This window comes from Phymastichus coffea, unplaced genomic scaffold, assembly GCF_024137745.1.
Source record: "Phymastichus coffea isolate CEN01 unplaced genomic scaffold, Cenicafe_Pcof_1.1 PCOF00053, whole genome shotgun sequence".
Classification (NCBI taxonomy): Eukaryota; Metazoa; Arthropoda; class Insecta; order Hymenoptera; family Eulophidae; genus Phymastichus; species Phymastichus coffea.
The window spans coordinates 207245-228340 of NW_026706864.1; the positions used below are offsets into that span (position 1 = coordinate 207245).

Below are 21096 nucleotides of genomic sequence, written 5' to 3' on the forward strand. Positions count from 1 at the left end.
ACTTTTGTTTGAGCCTTGAACTCGAACGAAAGAAAGGAACGGAGCTTTAATTTAAAAAAATAAAGACAATTTATAAAAGCATAGAATTATTCCCGTAAAGTCATCAAAGCAAACGAGTCGCTTATTCTTTTTTAGTCGCTTAATGCACGCATGTATATATTGAATAGAATTATCGCAACTTAAACTTAAGAAACATCCCGACGTAAAACACGGAGACAGGCAGTCGCAGAGAAAACAATTATGTTTAATTAGGCACGTGAAACGGCAAGTTAGGTTTTCCCTAATAGCGGTGGCGACAAGAAAATGGGCCCCGCCGCGCATGAGTTATAGTTATATGAGTTTTCTTCAACTATTTATTACAACGTGTCAACTCGTATTAAAATACTTGTAAAATCTAATCTCAGACGATATCAATCTTCGTTCCGAAAACAATGCTTATGATCTATATCGATATTCTGAACGATTATATTAATAATATTCTCTATAAATTAGATAAAGAACATAAAAAATTGATGAATACAAGAGGCAGAGCTGTACAAACAAATACCTGCAAACAAAATCAATTATTTCTTCAAACAATTAAATTTCACATGGAAAGACTAATATACAATAACTTGAAAATCATCTCGCTAAACGTAAATTCCATGACATTCAATATGGAAGGGTAAGAACTATTGCAATCTTTCAACAGTCATAACTTTGATATAGCACGACTAAGTGAAATAAAATTAAACGTAAACTATAGATTTCGTTTTGAAAAATATAAATTAACAAGAACGGACATTCCCAATACCATAAAAGGTGGTGTCTTATTATCTAAGGTTATTAATTAATTAATGTAAATTAATCTAATCTAAGGTCAGTAGTATACTAATCCACCTAAATAGAATAAAAGATAATTGACTTAAGCTTACAGTGAACAACAAAACTATCCAAAACGATAGTTATAAATATAAAGTACCAATAAGTACTGTCCATTATTATTGTTAACATTTACACCGCCGGCCATAACAGAAATACCTTTATTTCATAATTTGAAAATCTACATTTCCTTCGCGAAAGAACAAGCGATAAATCATTTTTCATTATAGCTGGCGACTTAAACACCAGAAACAAAGCATGGGAAGACAATGTAAACAATCAACGTGGACGATATTTGCATAATTGGGGACTTACCAAAGCAATCAACTTTAGAGCAAATTATCCTATCGTATTGTAATGCCAACCCATACCTCGACGTGTGTATATCCGATGCACGTATCGAAATTATGTACCTTATAAACAGCAACCTGACAATCCCGAAACCCGGGATAGCGATCATAACGCTATTCCTTTGACCATATAATTACAATTTCAGAAATGTCAAAGTAGTCAATAATGACAATATACAATATTCAATATATATCTTCTTCAACATCCGACGAATAAGGTAATACTAAGAACCATATTCAGCAATAACAATAACCAAATATATTTTAAGACTGAATAATGAATTTTACATACAAAAAAAGTAAGAGCTCAGACCTCTGTGCAAGAGTTCGCGAATTGAAGCCCTAGGCATGTGAAAATTGTCAGAAATGAAATTTTCATATATTTGTTATAGTGACACTTGGTCATTGAGATAGGTTCAGCCATAATGCACGTTAAAATTCTTCTTTCACAGCTTTACAAAAATGGTGAAGAGTTTGATTGCATACTTCTCATGACTATAGGGAATTAAATCTAGTTCTTAAAGTAGTAATAGCAATAATAACAATAATAATTTCCTATAACTAATTAAAAAGAACTCGATAACTATAAAAAGAAATAGATACAAAATTGATAATTCAAACATCTATGTTTAAAACCAACTTTTTCTTTTATAATTGTACTTCATCATTTTCACTTCGTATTTCTGATTTTCAATCGGTTTTTCTTTTTCCCTTCTTTTTATTTTGTACTATCATTTTTCCATCCTTTAAGTATCTCCATCTATACACGCTTCATCAAAGCAATGTTCAATCGACTGGTGAATTAAATATATGACAAGTTCATTTTTGTTCGTTATTGTTCCACCCACGCTGCCTCTTGGCTGCACTTCGTTCATCCATTGTAGAAATATTTTTACTTTTGTTAGCGGGACTGTTGCCAAGTTTATTTTTCTCTATTTCTACTTGCTACATAACTGTTTATAAGTTGTACTAAAAGTAATTCTTAGTTTATTTATTTACTTTTCTTTTGAAAATTCAAAGAAACCGTCCACTGAGTGCTTATTATTTTTGTAATTGTTGAACTGAAATAATCTTATAACAAGAATAATCCTTTTGGTATCAAAAGATATTTCACTTGATACAGTAATAAAATGATTCCACTTTGTAACGAGAGGATTCCCTTATTACAAAAGGAATCCTTTTCTTATTAAAGGAATTATTTTGTTATTTTGTAACGAATCACTTTTGTCGAACTTTGTCTTAGTTTAAGAACACGTAGTTTTCCGTTCATGACTTTTTGAAGTAAACTATTTTATAACTTTATAAATAATATAGAAAGTATATTAATAGTATATTTGACAAACAATCAACAATAACAATGCACGCACGTACGTACGTATTATATATTCATTTACGTCAAAAGGATTATTCTTTTTAAGCTTGTACTCTTGCAGCAATTCATTCTGGAGCTACAAAAACTTCTCTTCCCACAAGAAAATATCCTGATTCTCAAAGCAAAACTCATTATCATAAATATTGATTTTTTTTCTGAGTGTTAAGAACAACAAATGAGCTCTTGTTTGCGGGCACTTTTTTACTTGTAGTGATATTGCGAATTTTTCCCGACAGTTTCATTATATTTAAAAAAATAAAATAAGAGTACGATGGACATTAAAGCACTCGTGAATTTCATCTAGCGCAAATTGTTTGTTGTGCAAAGGAACAACGTTTCATGTTATAATAGTATCCAGCTATTAAATCTCCATATGAACGCATGCCCCATCGTCATTAAAAGGATAAATATTTTTCTTTATCCTCTTTTTTCAGAATTTCAGCAATTAACATTCGCTTACACTCGTTCCTGAGTGTATGCCGTGAACAAATGAAGAAAACTCGAGCGGTCGGAGATGGAAACTTGATGAGACTTTTTTCTACCCTGATGAAAAACTTGGCGTAAACGAAAGTAATCCTGCGACGCTGAATACTAATGAGGTTTAGTTAGAGTTTTTTTTTTTTTTTTTTTTTTTTCAAAATTGGATGACTTACGTGTTGTAGAATAATTCTCAACTGGACAAGTAAACAGAAGTTAGTTCTCTTGTATTTATTTGAAAACTTGATTTTTTCTCATGCATTCAATTAAAATATGTCGTGTATTAAAAACATCGAAATTTCCGAAAAAAGATTACAGGTCACGTTATAAATTAAAAATTCGAGAAAACAATTTAAATTCGAAAAACAAAATTTGGTTTGTATACACAATTTTGTATCACGTGTAGTCTAACTAGTGATGGATGCATATAAATTTGGGCGCGAGCTGCCGTTTATTATTGTAATTTCAAAGTTTTGCCTTATGCGTACCCTTGCCCGTTTCGTCCTACTTTTGCTTTTTCATTCTGTCGGAATAAACGACGAGAAAAGTTTTTATTATGCGTCTTCTATGAGCTCCATGTCAGTAAGGTAGCAGCAACACAAACACACATTTGTACAAAGACGAAAGAGGCAGATAAAACTTAGTTGTTAATGTGCGACGTTAATAAAATTTTCAATATCGTTTGCGCCAACTTTTTGGATTGAATCGCACAGTTTGCTATATATATACATATATACCTGGACTTTTTCATTACAAGCCATTTAAACTTAGAATATAACAGAAAATTTATCAAAACTTGACAGTATTGGGAGCCCTTCCACATTTTATTTATTATTCTGTCTTATTTCCTTCATTGATTTGTTTTTATAAAAAATACCTTTTGCTTGCCTTTGATTTTGTAACTTAATTATTTTTACAGCTTCTTCATGAAAAAATACATCAAACTTATTTCCGCCAGATATATTCGCATAAAAATTCAATCTGTTTTTCGTTTGTCTTGATGAATTGTTCAATTTAAAACAAAAACCAAGAAAACTTATTATCATTTTATTGTTTTCAAGCATTAATCATCAGATACTCCAAAAAACATGATATTATTGAATATCAGAATTCAATTTACTATCACGCGAAGTAATTCACACAAGATAACCGCAACTTAAGAAAAAAAAAGAGGAAAAAAGAAAAAACTTTACCAGCATCGCGATAACAGTTTTCGCTCGTAGTTGTTTTCCCGCCTGCTCGTGGTGGTCGTTTTCTCGTTATTTCGCTTCCGCGAGCTCCGCGCGATGATGGTCTCTCACCCCCAAAACTTTTCAGCGCGCAGCCAAGTTTTCACGCGAACGCGGGCGCATTCGCCTCTACCCAGATTAATAGCCCAACATTTTTCCGGGCTGAAATAAACGAGCCGTTGATCGCTCGTTTTCCCGATAATACCAAAAATAGTTAATATCCGCGTATCACGCACGTCCATTTACCAAGGATGAGGAATAAAGCCCTTGTCGATTTATTAGTGACGGTACGTGGTTATTTTGCTGTTGCAATGCTTTCGTCAAAAAGCATTTCTGAGTCATTTAAACAACAAAAGTATTTCATGAGTTGTGAGATGTTTGCAGTAGCCTTGTAAATCAAACAATGTTTAGTGAGATTTCTTTTTTTTTTCAAGCTGGCCGTGCGTCAGTTCCAGTCACGCTCATAATTTACCAGTTCACGAATGTCGCCACAATGATTCATAAACTTGATTACACACCTTCCATCGTGTAAGCACGTGTTTGTACGAAGTTCACAAATATTCAAGATCTTGTGACCTAATAAAGGAAAAGGACCTTTGAATAAGAAATAGCATAATTAAAATCAGTAAATGGCAACTTTAGCTAATACTTCGATAATGATGATTAACTTTCTGTCGGAAGTAATAGATGCAAACAGAAATTTATGACAGATAAGAAAACTTCTATCAACTCCAAAATACTCAAAAGTTCAATAATCAGATTTAACTTACATGTTAATAAAAATTAAATACTCGTTAATTAACCAACTTTGCTACAACCACAAAATAAAGTCTTCCAGTACACATAAGTAGATATAAGAAAAAATAAAATCAAAACAAAACAAAAAGTAAGTAAGATTGAGAAATAACCATGTACAATGTCTAAATTTATGTCAATTTTAGTAACATTACCGTGTGTAATACATTTATTTCCCGTAGATTATATGTATTGTTCTTTATCCAGCTTATCATAATCCGTTTAACAGCTTTATTAAAATTTGTTTTTTTTTAAATATATTTTGCACAAGAATTGAGATTTCTTGCCTTATTTAATTATATTCGTTTTCACTCATTACTATTCTTTAACTTACAAATCATTTAAGTATATCTTGAAAGAACGTTATTAAATTCTTCAAAAAAAGTATCAAATGCCATTGTTACGATTTTTCTCATTCTTACTTTCAAGGATTTTTTTCCTTCGGTTGGTATTCTATTATCAGATTTCTCGTCAAAATAAGAAGACATCATATATATTACAAAGTCATATATAATATTATATCATAGTAATAATATATATGAAAGATTATTTGCATTACAAAACATTAAGTTATAGATAGAATTACTTATGTATATAAGTAATTCTACTTATATATAAAGTAAACAAATTGACTTATCAATTTGAAAAAAAAGAAAAAAAAACCAAGTTGAGAGCCAGAACAAGGGAAATTAAATTCACTTAAGCAATTTATCGTTTCTGGCGCGCTTGAGCGTTTCTCCTCGATTAAATCGAAAAGTTTTTCGTTTTGAGGATGCTCCCACGTAAATCCCACCAGGAATCTGAAACTTGCTAATGATTAAGTGCATCTATTAAATACTTGGCGCTAGGACCTCCTTCATGGCAGTATCTCGTTGTTTATCTTTTTATTTTCTTTTGCCTTCCAAGCACTTTCGCGCACTTAGATGCTTCTTAAGTAAATCGAATCTCGCATGAAAGAGCTAAAACGTCAATCATGCCACGAGAGAAGAGTTCTGGCAGTTTGTAATTAATTATATACTTTTTTTTCAACACTTACGATGCTTTGCACAGTTTTAGTTATTTTTTTTAATTAGTGAACACCAGCTGACTTGGCGTTTATTCATCAAATTGACTTGGCAGTCCGTGTAGTGAAATTTATTGAAGTGTAATAAATATCTTTATTATATATGAATACTCACAGTCATAAAATTTCTTTCGAAAGATCAAAAGAACAGCTCGTTCTGAATTATTTTAAAAGTCAAAAGGAATCTACTCAGTGTAAATGCATGGGAAACCTGAGGACTATTATTAAATACGATTTCACGCTTTTGAACTTTGAAAAAGATTTATGCTGCAAAAAGTTGAAAGGGATACTTTCAGTCAGAATTGATTTGCTAAAAACGGTTGGAGGTTTTTTCTCGATCATTAATTGCCCTCAACGCTCGGCGTTGATGCGTGTCCGGATATTGTTCGGTGCGCACGTCGATACGATCAATTGAAATGCAAACAGCCGAGAAAGAAGTGCATAGACAACGCAGCATTTGAAACGAACTTTACAGTGAATTTCAAGCTTGCGAAATATAAATCGAATTTCCGGCACTTACGGCTAAACAGAAAAAAAAAATATTTACTCTGGCACGGCCCAATTTCCTCTCTTTCTCTCTCCCTCTCTGTTTCTTTCTCACAGACACATACGTACAACCACTTACTCTTTTTCGATAAATATTTTTTTTACTGTTTTCAGAGCTGCGCTAATGAGTTTACCGTGCCTCACTCTCTGCAATGTCATTCATTCATTATTGCGCACTACGATAAAACAATGATTTTATATTTTAATATTTATGCATAATCTATCATTAAATGGAGGTAGCCAGTATTGAATAATGAAAATCAAAATATTTCTATAAGGCAGTGTAATGAAGGTGCTCATGTCATTACTGTCGTGAAATGTTTTTCATTTCATACGTCTATCTTAAAACATAATGACTCGCCAAAGTCGTGATTAGTTGATGATGAAAGATAATGCAAAATTTTGAATTTTATTATAAATTGAAACATTCGATCTTGATTTATTTAAACATGGATACAAAAATGCTAATATAACTTTGTCATAGATTGTATTAAATCTTACGGGTGGTTGAAAGACATATTGCATTTGTGAACATCAGATAGTTTTCTCGTGGTATAAGTATTTGAGTAATTAACTAGAATAAAGTTCACACAGCAGTAGACAAAAGTCTTATTCACAATAGTAGCAACTGAACGAAACTTTCCGCTAGAAGCTTTTCATTTCAAATATGCAAGCAGTAGCGGTAGCTTTCTAGAGGAGCTTAAAATTTCTTTATCAACAGAATAAATCCCCATTTTTCATTTCTTACTACATTATGAATCAGACAAATTGTGCACCTGTTAACTTTTGAACAGCGCTCAGCTGATAAACAGTTTTGATAACAATAAGTCAAGCTTCAATGCAGTTGTTAACACGGATAGCATTTGAATTAGTACATATACTTAAATAATAGAAAAGATAGAACGGCTTTAATGAGTGTGTCGTTCAGCATCTATTTTATGTTAATAGAAACGTTGAGGTATAACAATCAATCACTGTTTTCTTGTAAAAAGAAAACAAGCAAAAAATGTAAATATCATTTAATGATGACATTAAGACAAATGTTATGATTATTCAATTATAAACGAATAAATTATACAAAACAATATTTATTCAAATCGTATAATAGCAGTACTTTATTTCTAAAATTCCGTTATCTTGATACCAACTTAAAAATTGTAGACAATAATTAATTGAAGCAATGACGCATTTCGGAAAACTTTCTTAAATATTAAGCACAAATGATACTTGTAAAGTTTTATTTAAAAAAGATTTAAAACATTCAAAATTTGATTGTTGATACTATTACATGCGTCAATAGCGTATCTTAATTGTTTTACCGATAGCGTCATGATAAGATTATCAAGTTTCTCAAGTAACATATAGTCTAAGATATATTCAGAAATACGTGAGTCATACAATGCAGGTATGAGATCAAATAATATGACTTTCCTCTTTTTTAATTCAGCGAATAATGTTACAAGTCAATATTTCAATGTACATCAACAATAAATCCATTACTACTTTTACATACGAATACTATTGCTAGTGTACAATAAAAAATAAAATATTTGATTGTTATAATTAGAAATTAAAAATACTTTAAAATAATTTGAAAGACGTTAAATAAACTAAATAATTGATCAAAATGAATTTTGTTGAATAAAACGTACAAACGATTGCAATTTTAATCATACTAATATAATATCAAGCGAGAAATATGTGCACATTTAAAATTTAAGGTGTCATAAAACATTTGGTAATATGTAATAAATAAAATAATAAATGTTTGCTATTGAAACACCTTTTATTAACTTCCGATGCACCCGTTACATACCTTGAAGTACATGTCATATTGACGTAAGCAAAAGATTGATAAGCAAGTGGTCACTTGGTATCCGATTTATCCTCGTTAAACCAGTCAACGAGGATCGATCGAGTACGTGTCTCGTTCATTATCGACTCTTTTAAAACCGTCGTTTCATTTTTGACAATCATAATGCACAACGTCGGTAAGGGTGCGAGATCCATGCTGCAGATTTCATGTGAGTATTATTACGTGAAAGAGCGGAAATTAAAGCTATACGTGACCTTTGTGCCAAGAGGATCATCTTAAAAATTGGTTTTTTGTCGATCGAAAGTGCGTCCAGAAATGTTCATGGTATTAAGGTTTCTGGGAAAGTTGGAGTAACTGTTATACAATTAGGATCATTTTTTTCAAGGAAATGTATACATTTTTGTTTATTTTTTGTTTTGAATTGTTTGATCGTATTCGACAATTTTTAAAACATTTCCCTTATTTGTATTATAAGAGTATATCGTAAAAATTTCGTCGAGGACCTTCTTAATCTATATTTCAATGATATTCTTTGCGATAAGATATTTATGTTTTTTTTTTCAATTTTTTTACTTGCCTTAATTCACTAAAACGAACCGATATCTCAAAATGTAACTGATTTATTGATAAAATTACGCAACCTTGATACAAAAAGTTCTTTTTAATTATCTAAAAATTCTTTTAACGATGTTTAGTAATATATATATCACAAGAATATTTAAAACTAGGTTTATTTTTTACTACATACAATAAAATTATTTTGATCCAGGAACTTTACTATCTCAGTATTTTCTTGAAAGAAAAAAATTTAGTAACATTATATTTCATCCGACTATGAATACTTTTTGACGCATATTTTTTTAGGGTTGCAACCAAACAATCGGTATTGCAGTTAATGCAATAATCAACGAACAAACTAATAGTTCAAATTAAGATAATAAGTAAATTTGAAAAAAAAAAGAAATAATCTTTATTAACCAATTTATATTAAATGGCTACTTTAATCAGCTACATTGGCAAGATATTGTTATTGTTAGTCATTTTGTGTACGACTAATAGTTTTTTGCCAACGTGAAAACTAAGTTTTTTAAAATTAATATATTAAAATCTGCTTAAAACATGACTGGGCATGTAAAAGATAATGAATTTTTATTTGTGCAATATTTTATATGCACTCAAAACATGTTACTAAACTGTAATTAATACCTTACTACTTATTTATTAATAACTTACTATATTAAAAGCGTTCAATACGCTTCACATCGAAAGATATTAACTAATTATTTGTTAATATCGTTAAATAATTACATTTAAAGCATCAATAATATAAATCTAATTTTCTGAAAATGTTTAAGTTATTTTTTCAAATAATGTACTACCAGTTTATACCACTGTAATCTACCTTATATAGCCTTATCAGGTCATTAGCACTGAATATCAAGGAGAAGAAATGAAATCACCTGCATTCATATGATCCATTAAAGAATCATACATGAGAAACAATTGTATAAACCTTGGAAGCAATTGCCAAGCTAATTTTAGCACAACTCTTAGAAAGAGACGTTTAGCACCATACGGATCAGTATAATGAAGTAAACAAGCACTACGTTAATAATGACTGAATCTTTAAGATGCTGTACGAGATACTTAAATGATTTTTATCACCTTGTGAAGTGATGTAATATGAGCTGGATATTTCTGTTGGGTTTTTGCGTTTTTTTTTTATATTTTGCTTAGTCAAATCGATTGCCAGTGCCGCACGCAATCCTCATCAGCTATATATAATCATAACAGTTCTTTAATGATTCCAATTAAGTAGAAATTGTGAAAGCACAAAAATGTCAACTTTCAAAATGTCGATAAGACGACCAATGAGTTTCTAACATACAATTAAATGATAATTACACTATTATATTGGCCTAGAGTACAGAAATTTGATCCATTAGAGTAAGCGTTAAATTTAAATATATACGTACCTTTGATCTTGATCTTTATTTCGTTCCAAATTTTGCGTCTTGCGGCTGAATTCACAGACAGTCGTTCTATATTTTGAAAACAACAATCGTACACAGAAACTGTCTCTTCCAAAATAACACGTTATTTATAAATAAGTGTGAAGTCTTATTCACTTCAAGTAATGGCATTAAAGTCACACGCACACGTCCTCTAAATATAGCGAACCGGTGTATAAAAAGACCAGTTTAATACAGTGTGCTCATACTAATATCCTGTTCTAATTAACGAGAGATCAACGCATCGTTCTCTCTCTCTCTCTCTCTCTCTCTCAGAAAGCTCGTGCGTTCTATTTATAACGAGAATTTTTTTCTTTCAACAGCGAGTTATCTAATCTAGTCTATAATTAGCCGTCACGCGTAAGCGATAGCGTCGTCCAATCATGCATATTGGAAACTAAACGTAAATCATTTTTCGCATTTATTTCAGGCCCCAATCCGATCGATCTTATATGTCTAGTTGACCGATCGATATCATTAGCGTCGCCATTTGATCTCTATTACCCTCCTGCGAAATGTCCAATTATCGCTTGAAACCAAATGAGCAATCATCTCTTTGAAAAAATGTCTACGTGTACTATATATATGGCAATTGGCTATCGCATCTGTTGCAGCTGTTATGCGGCAAAATGTGTATACACATATCTGTGTAGTACGTGAGTGGGTGAGTACAATGACATATACGCGGTGCAGGGCCGAACAATCGATCATGCCAAGTCAAGTCGCAACTCATACACTCTCAGCGTATATACGTGTGCGTGTGTTCGTAGACGTTGCTGCCCTACACGAGGATGCATACGGGGTTAATGAGTATCTCTATAGGCCTCTGGCCACTATCTAGTTGATTGAGTGATTTGTGTTTGATCCGCCTTGGTGATTCATATACCTATTGCTTGCATATTAGATGCCGCTTTTGTTTTTAGAGTGAAGTTTCTATCATTCAGGGGTTAATGCATATTTTCTTATTGGCTGTTTTACTGCTGGATTTATCTTGCTAGGATGATATTGGAATTAGATCTAACACTGCGTTTGGTGCATCGATGGTATGGTCTCTTGCTATAATTTTTGATAGACACATTTTTAATAACAATAATATTTCTATGCAATCATTTTATAACACTTTTTATTTATTGACAACTTCTCTGTACTTATGTAAAAATTATGAATATAAACTTAGGTTTTCCATTTGTGAATATGGATAAAATCACTTTTTCATAATCTGAATTTTAGAAAGATTTAACTTTTTTAGTGAAGCAAATAAAACTAATTGGTTACATAAATAAGTCCAAGAAATTATTAATTAAACGAGTAATTTTACAAATAGTTTAGCAAACATTTCATTAATTTAAAATTTATAACCATTACTATAATTAGAGTATTAGATTGAAAAAAATTAATAAATAAATGAAAAAAAAATGTTTTATAAAACTTATAATTTTGTAAATTCTTGACAGGTTATTTTTTAAACACGTATACATTTTAGTTTTTTAATCAATATGTCCAAATCTACATTCTCAAAAATTCACGAGTTTCTTTTTATAACTTGAAAGAAACACAAATACAATTTCGTTCGAGTTTGATTCAAGCCGAAAAGAAAATTATCATTTTTACTATCATGAATAATTATTGTTCAACATACACTTCATAATCATCAATATTCACATAGTATAAGATGAGTTAAGTACGAGTAATCTTTAACTATTTTTAGTTAGGAGTAGTACGTCATTAATGGTAAAAACAATATAATATTTTATAAGTAGATATTAATCATAAATTCTGAAAAAATATCAAATATGCAACTAAAAATAATTTTAAAAGTCAATGTTCCAAAAAAATTTGTTAATCAATAAAAGTATACTAGGATAATGCAATTGAGCGTAATTTGAAGGTAAGTGAACTGCATTGTTCATTCGCCTTCAAATTACGCTTTTTGCGTGGATATGTTTTAGCCGCACTTCGTTTGATTCCGTTATGCAGACGTATATTTACGTTACGTGAATACGATTCACTCGCTTCTGTTATCAGCTTAAATACTTAACATAATTAATTGATAGTGCTAGATTAACCACTTTTGATTAATTAAGGGGATGGGGAAACGTTGGAGGATGCCGAGTATTAAGGTCGAAAAGTTCGTGCAGGTGCGCGTGTCGGTGAATGTTAGGGGGCTCGCGTACACGATGCTAATTTTGCAAATACGATTACCGTCATTTCAATTTCACGTCGTTTATTTCACGTGCCATAACGATGCTTCGACGCTTATTGAATTTTCCTCGTTGCAATGGAATAACATGCTGTAATTTTTATCAATCATAGTATTTTCTTTTGATTTTTCACTTGTTCTTTCAATCATTATAAAAACATATATTGAACTCGAACAAAATAATTAAAGAGTAAATCTGTATTTATTAAATAGCTAAAAAAATTTACACACAATGCTGAAAAGAAATAACCATTTCTACTAGTTAAACCGTCTATACATTATACTTGATTGTATAATCGGCAAATATAGGTTTTACATGAGAGAGAGGACAGTTGATATTTGAAATATTGATAAAATTATTTTGCATAAACTATTGTGCACAGTAAGATTGCGTGAATCGGTGTTAATCAACTCTTACGTTATGTTATTGTGCACACTAGTTTATGTGTACAATAATAATCGACGAATTGCCATTTTAATAGGCTGTAAAAATGAATGTACATCACACAATGTAACTTGTTTTCAAAATGAAAATTCGTTAAAAACATCAGATGTCTACTTCATTAATTCGAGCAAATTTGTACGCCATGAATTCACAAAACTTTTTAGCCTTATATTTTATTACTTAGGTTTCCGACGTGATTAACGGTATTATATAATTTGAATGCATAAATTGAAGTATATTTTCCGTTATATTCGACAAGCACCTTCAGATCTACATAAAAACAGATGAGTCAGTAGAGTAAGATGCCGTAATTAAATACTAATGAATTTAGAATTCTACGGCGATATTAAACGAAAGCCAAAACAATAAAATGTCTTTCACCTGCGACTCGACCGCGAGCGTGGCTTTTCCCTGACACCTGTTTGCTCTTTGGTCACCATGTTTATGCGCTCAGTAATCGTTCGTCAAGCGGCCTCGCGGTTTTCGTGGTAAACCTTTACATTGCCCCTGCGTGTGCAAGGAAGGGGGAAGGATCCTGCATTCGTGTTGGTCATCCGATTCAAAAATTGTTTCACCTCCGCTTCAGCGTAAATCGATGAAATGTAAATGTGGGTATATCTGCAACGCGAAACGATTTCCGATTTGATATGGGTTGCACGGCAGATTGCTCGCTGCGCTGTGTATGATTTTAGCCATTCGTATTCAAGTGTTCGGTTTGCATGAAAAAGGGAATTACGTACTTCAATTGAATTTACCGATACAATGGGTTTACATTTGACAAAATGATATTACTATTCACGCGTTATTTTCTGCGATTTTGCATTCTTAGTATTTTTCATTCAACTTGGCAAAATTGTTGACCAAACAAAACTAAAAAGAACGTAAGATATTTTTTTTCTTATATATCTTAGAATCGTTGAGGCTGTAGAATTTTTCGGACGAGCATCGAAACTAATACTAAAACTGAAATTTAGTAACCGCTGACCTAAAGCGGCCTCGCAGCAATGTCCTGAAAGCCGAGAAAGATCGCGCCCGATACAATCTAAATCCAACGGCACGCCCCTCATTTAAAATTTCGCGCATTCCTTGTTCGCATGATCAAAAAGCTGCAACTTGATGATGATTTATATACTTAATACGCACGCGACTCGCCTAATTACAATCCTGGAAAAGCAATCTCCAGAGTGAAATTATGCATCTTGCCTTAATCACCGTATAAATTGCGGGTGTAAGCTTATGGATTTTTTTTTCGACGAGATAAAAACGACAATGTCGGCAAGTATATATATTAAATCCTTTTCCCCCTTCTTTAAGTTTTACCGCAACAAAATGGATGAAAAAAAAAGTTCGAGTGGTGTCATTAAGAACAGACCGGAATCATACACAAAAGTGCTTCGTCGTATTCTTTTTTCTGCCCTTTTTTAAAGGCTGTGTAATTACGAGTGCACCCAGAGCAGGTTCTTACGAAGTAAACATTCAGATTCATTTCTGTTACTCGATAAAAAAAATTCTCCCAACTCCGACATTCGTCTTTGGTTTTACAAAACTAAATCGCAAAACAACATAAATATAGAAAAAAAATTTCATCTCATTTGAAAACAGAAAAATGTTTTTATGCTTTTTATAATCCATTTTTTTTTGAGAAAGGACTCCGGTCAAATTCTAGTCAGGACCTAACAAACAAAAATAAGCCCTTGAAACATGATTTTCGTTCATTGTAGCATTGAGAATCGTCTACTGCATTAAACTTCTTTAAAATATATAAGGTATTACGGTTAAGAAGATTTTCCAAGTCGTACAATGAAGATTGTGGATCTTCCAATAGAGAAAATCAAAGTTACATTGAGAATTAAAGATGAAAAAAAAAACTACATGATGAGATAGGACGATTTATACGTGACAATAAAGAAGACTTTATTTGTCACGTTAAAAACTGGTTGGTCCCATTTATAAAAAGTTTTAAAAATGATTGTTTCGATATACGAGTATGTTATACTTATTCCTGTTTAAATATCTTCCATTTTTTCATTCCCAATGACATACTTTCTAGAGTCATATATTTCTGTTGTTCGTAATGAAAAAAAGTCTAATGATTTGCTCATACGCAGCATCGTTCAAATATTTATCCTGATTGCACAATCCCCATTCCTATGTGCTAGTCAAATAATTCAAGCCTAATCATTCGAGCAAAGAATCTTCCGTCCAAAGAAATTCGCCCTTTATTTACACCTTCCGTCAACCGATGAACCCTTGACCTTCTCTCTCTTTACGTCCGCTATAGAAGCTTCGCGAACCCTCAGTGTATATGTACAGCGTACGGTCATATAGGTACACGGGCATTTCTTGCCTGGCAGAACGGCTTTTCTCGCGGCAGTGCTCGGACGTTTGCAGTACGTGTGCGGAGTCTGCGCGGATTTTGCAAGCGGCGCGTGCGCAAGGTGAGTCAAGTTGTTCGTGTTGCACACATAGTTTTCCAACAATCAATGTGCGAGTGCATATGTACGCAATTTATTCGAAGGGGGTTGTTCGCGATAGATGATGATTTTTATTTGGTGAGAGAAACGTTCATTGAGTAACAGACAAGATCATGCTTGCTCATTGTTTTCTTTTCGATGTGCGCAGAAGTATAACTGTAGTAAAAGTTCTGACGCAAGTATAGTTATTCATTCACATCATCTGTAGACACCTATGGTTACATCAAAATCACTCTGGGAATTTCGTGTTAGAAAATTGCTGCTTTTATGTAAAAACTTCTTTTGCCGATATATATATTATATTTTAAAGAAGCGTTAGTGCCATGGAAAGTTTTAGACTCTTCGTGAACTTACTCATAACCTATTTCACTTAAGGCAATACTCGTTCGTATATATTTGCCATACACGACTCAATGGTCGAACATTTAGTAAAAAATTGACTTAAAAATAGGATTTTTTATGGCTTGATACACTGATATTTAAAAAAAATAGCGATAAATATAAATAAACATTTTCAATATATGTTAATAAACATTTTCAAGATATATTAATAAACATTTTCAATTTTTCTACACGCCTACTTCGCTCTATCAAGAGGGTAAATTCAAATAAATTTTGTATGGAATACGATAAAGTGGTAATGAATTGTTTTTCATTCTGTACAACTTTCATTAATGAAAATATATTTTTGTGGCTACCACTAATTAACTATAAAATAACTATTCAAATATAAAATTATTAAAATGCATATTCATGTCACTTGTTATCAGTTGATGTGAAACATGCTATTCGAAATTTTTCCAATAGAAATTTTATATCATACATTAGCATATATTAATCAATAAAATGTAACAATGATAACTACACGCGTAGCAGCTTGTAATTTGAATAGTCTTGTCTTTCAAGTTCAGTCAATCAATAGGTGGTAAAAAATTTGAAAAGTTATCATTCGCACTCGGAATATTCTCCTTCTCGTATAAAAATCGCTAGCGACAAAAGAGAACTAGTTCAGCTCTTGCATTGCAAGCAAATATCGCGCTTATCGTCTGCCGAGAGAACGCGTCACTCGTCTTTTTTACTTTTTCGGCAAATAAAGCCATCGTTCCCATTACATTACAAATTTTGCACGCGAAGACGAAATAGCCATGCATCTAAAAACGTGTAGGCTCGTACTCCCCCCAACGACGAACGTGACTCATGCGTGATCGTCTTTATAAACACGTGATACTCCTATCTGTCTACACGACGCGCGTGACTCTTATCAATCTGTTGAGTTTGTGATGGCTCCAGAGCTTTGTATGTACGCTGGGAATTCATACCTTTCATTTTAATCTAATCAACATTTTCTTTTTTCATTGTGAGCAGAAAAAAATGGTACAATTTTTTATTTTGTTTCTAAATTTATTTTTACGAAATAGTATTTTTTTAGAGATCTTTCATTATTGCTGTTATAGATTTCATAATTCAGTGACAGAACCGGTCAAGTTGGTTTTTCGTTATTTCGAAATACTCTGTTTGAAGTTCAAACGACTATGTTAAATCGGAAAATAACTTTTGATAAATGATGTTAGCTTAGAAGTATCTAAGTTCGAAACATTTTTAAATAGTGTATTCGATCTTTTTATAAAACGTCGTATAGGCTTTTATTTAGATTCGAAAGCTGAATTATTTGTTTATGTAGAGTTGCTCGATTATCCACTTTGTTCGATTCAACTTTGCCTATCAGAGTTTCTTGGGCATACTTGACCGAGGCATTTTATAAGAATATACAATAGAACAGTCGTTGGTAATATTATAACAATAATTACTTTGTAACTTTCTGAAACTTTTCTGTTTTTATATTTTCAAAATGAATATTAATATTATTATAAAATATTTCTTTTATCACCAGCGAAGATAGACTTTCAGTCGAATTGACCGGTTCTGTCCGGCAGGATACTCACACGAAAAAGATTCGGTCGAGTTATGAAGGTTTAAATTGAATTTTTACCTTGTTTCATATGACACCTGCAAGCATGTCTACTTAAAAAGTAAGAATCCAGTGTTGCTCGATCTTCATATAATTGGAATTCGTCACTGAATTATTTTTCAAAATTAACAGTTTATCAACCAAATTCCTATTTTGAATAGCTGTAACAATAAAAAGATGTTGTGCAATCAAATCCAGAATTCATAAAGTGCCAAGTAATACAAATCATAAAATTTGTTACGATCCATTAAGTAATTATATTGACAGAAAAATTGATGAACATGTGTACACCAACTTTTTTAGACTCGTTTCTGTTACTCAGAATTATTCAAAGACGAGTTAATTTTAGTGATCTTCTTTGACTATCAAAATTAAATAACCCGTGCAATGCAGATGGTCAATCTGAAAAGAAATCTTAGTGTATACATTATGTATGTACGTGTGCGTACATGTGTGTGTGTGCGTGTGTGTGCATACACACATCTATCCCTGCTTTACACTCAAAAACTTTTTCCAGTCTTTCTTTCATGATACGATTAAGCATACATACGAAAAAATATTGTTGAAAACGAAAAAAAAATACGGAATACTTGTGGTACTGACTTGAAAAACTATTGTTAATGTTGTCAAAAGAAGCTCTTATAATACTGGATTAGGGAATTATTTACCAAGTACTTATACCGTGGAATATTTGAGCGCGTGTGACGTTTGAAATTAAATGTTTGGTCGTAACGGCAAATACCGTGAATCATCGCGTAAAATTTTGTCACATGTTTCTGAGTGAATCTCTTGTTTCTCTGCAATAAACTGAGTGAAGAATCGATCACACTTACACATGGCACTTTTATTTGAGAGGTGGTCAATCATATAATCGCATACTTAAACTTGTCGTAATAGTGGATATCCATATGAAACAATAATGTCTATCAATTCAACTCAAACGTGATAAAATATAATTTTTGTTTTTTCTTTTCATACGCATTCACGTTCATCACGTGTTATTTAGTTCATACTAGCACGTTTATTTTGAATGTAAATTTAAAAATTCAAGTCTTGCTAGAATTCTCATTTCTGTTGGTCATTAGCGAGCTTGTAAGAAGTATTGAACGCGCTTCTGTAGTATTATGTAACATTCGAATGAGTCTCATCTAGTAAAAAATTCTACGATGTAGCTAAAAGTAAACTTCAATTATATTCTAGAGCTGTAAGAAATACAACTTTTAACTTTTAACATCAAATATTGGTAGATATTTATTTTTATATAAGGTCTGGAAAGTCCTTTGTTATTTTCGAATAATCTACACTGAAGCTCGCAGCTTTCTATAAAAAAATAAAATTTCTGATTAGAGTTTCTACAACATAATATCTGAACTGCTGTTATATAACACTGTTATATAAAATATTGCTTAATATTGTTGCTAGTTCGATATATTACGCGTATACTTGAGAGCGACCAGAACAAAGGCGAACTGCAGTAAAGACACTTCATAATTTCTCCTTCAAAGCTTACGGTAAGTGTCAAAGCTTCGCGGCAACCAAAAAAAAATCCAGTTCCCACCTTCTTTCTTACATACACACATACTCATGCGTGAGACTTTAATACACGACGCGAAAAAAATAAGCGGTACTTTTTTGGCCACGCGCCCGCACGTCAATCTTCAAGAGGGTATATAATGTATCTATATGCGCGTGGTTTATATACTTAATATGGCCTTCGGGTACATGTTGGTGAAGGCACTTTTGCGTTTGCCGACGGCGATGCGACGTTGCGTCATTAGCGGCGGAATGTAAAAGTCCCTGGTGAATGGGCCACTATCAAGAGAATTAGCTTAACTGATTTTTTTTTTACAAATTGAACATTATTTTGTTACCGATAATCAAATTAATATTATCGAAATAAAGAAATGTTGAAACACCTTACTCTCGTAATTTTAAAAACTTGGAATGTGATAAAGTTTAAAATTATCGAATAGCGATGATTCAGCCTTGAAAATTTAAACATTTGTAAAAGCGTTACTCATAGACCATTGCGAAATTATAAACTGCACTTGGCGAACAGATGTGTGGCGACGAAAATTAAAGCGAGACTATTGGATCAGGAATAATAAATCATTTTTCGAAGTGTGCTATTATGAAAATATAATGAATCGTCACACAACGTATGAAAATAGAAAACAACCAGCTCGATTTAAATTAGTTGTAGCTGTTATAAATCAATTTAACTCTTATCGAGTACGAAACTCCTCGAAATTGCTTATTGACAATATCTAACTAGGAACACTATTATTGACATTGATGTTAATTAAACTCTAGATTTTGTTTTATTTCAATTTTATCAAAGTGCAGCGTTGATTCACATGAATCTATAATGTTTACTCTGATACACAAAATTTTACTAAAAAAATTCCATCCCACGATCAAGCAGATTCCTATTATTCCAGAACCATCGACTAAAAATTTGCTGAATTATTGTCAATGCCTTTTATTTTACTGAGAGATATCACATGCTCTATGTATAGCTAATGATATAACATTAAAATTCAGAATATTTTTGTTCAACTTAAATCATTTCATAAACTTTTTGTAAACATTCTAAATATTCAAATATGAAGCAAAATAGGATATGACAAAGATATTGAAAAAATAATTACGTTCAAGTCCAATCTTTTACTATAATGCCTAAGAATAATAGATACATTTAACAACAAATATTCATTAATTTATATTTCCATCACGTGATGCCATGGATAAATATTTGGAAAATATAATAAAATATTGGTCGTTTTATCAAACTAACGAACGTATTTGAAAGAGAATTATATGTTTTTGAAATATTAATTTTCAATGATGTGTGGTATTTGGTGGTACAATGTTATACTATTAGCTACCAAATAATGAAGTCAGCAGACAAACAGTTACAATATGATTAAATATTGGTTATTGAATTAATCGAGAAGGCTATTAATTCATTATTTCACAAAAAGAGAATTTAGCACAAAGAACAAGGTAAATATAATTCAAATGACTGAAAATTTTCCTAACACGTTTCCAAGAAATTTTTTTACATCTGCATGTACGATAGCTTTTATACGATAGGCAAATATTTGACATAAACGATAGCGTCATTAAATGTGAATAATAAAGAAAAAATGGCAGTCCAGAATCAATGAAAAATCGTATGAACTATATACATTGGTAAAAAAAATAAACTGACCCTTAAATGAATCATGATTACGATAATGTGTTATGGAAATCTTAATAATACTCTAATTTTAATTTTCATAATGAAAAGCCAATCAGTTTTTACGTCATATGTTGGAATTGATAATTTAAAATCACATTTTTCACCAACTTTCGTAGTTTAAATAGTATTGTGGAATAATGTGAATTCAATCACTATCAACTATCAAATCACCCTTGTTAATATAGAAAATATTATCAAAGTATCAAACACTTGAGAATATTTCGATCAAAAGAATCTCAATAA

At 31.6% G+C, this 21096-nt stretch overlaps 1 protein-coding gene across 5 annotated transcripts in view; it reads left to right on the forward strand.

Annotated features, from left to right (window-relative positions):
- The window catches only part of LOC131665592 (sodium-coupled monocarboxylate transporter 1), a 42126-nt gene that overhangs the window by 5294 nt on the left and 15736 nt on the right, over nucleotides 1-21096 (forward strand). The window contains exon 1 of one of the 5 annotated variants that reach the window (XM_058937590.1): nucleotides 15565-15604. The exons of 3 other annotated variants lie outside the window; for them this stretch is intronic. The gene's annotated coding sequence lies outside the window, so the exon portion shown is untranslated. Of the gene's footprint in view, nucleotides 1-15564; nucleotides 15605-15700; nucleotides 15719-21096 lie in introns of those variants that run through there. One more of the 5 variants, XM_058937591.1, reaches the window with a different exon arrangement.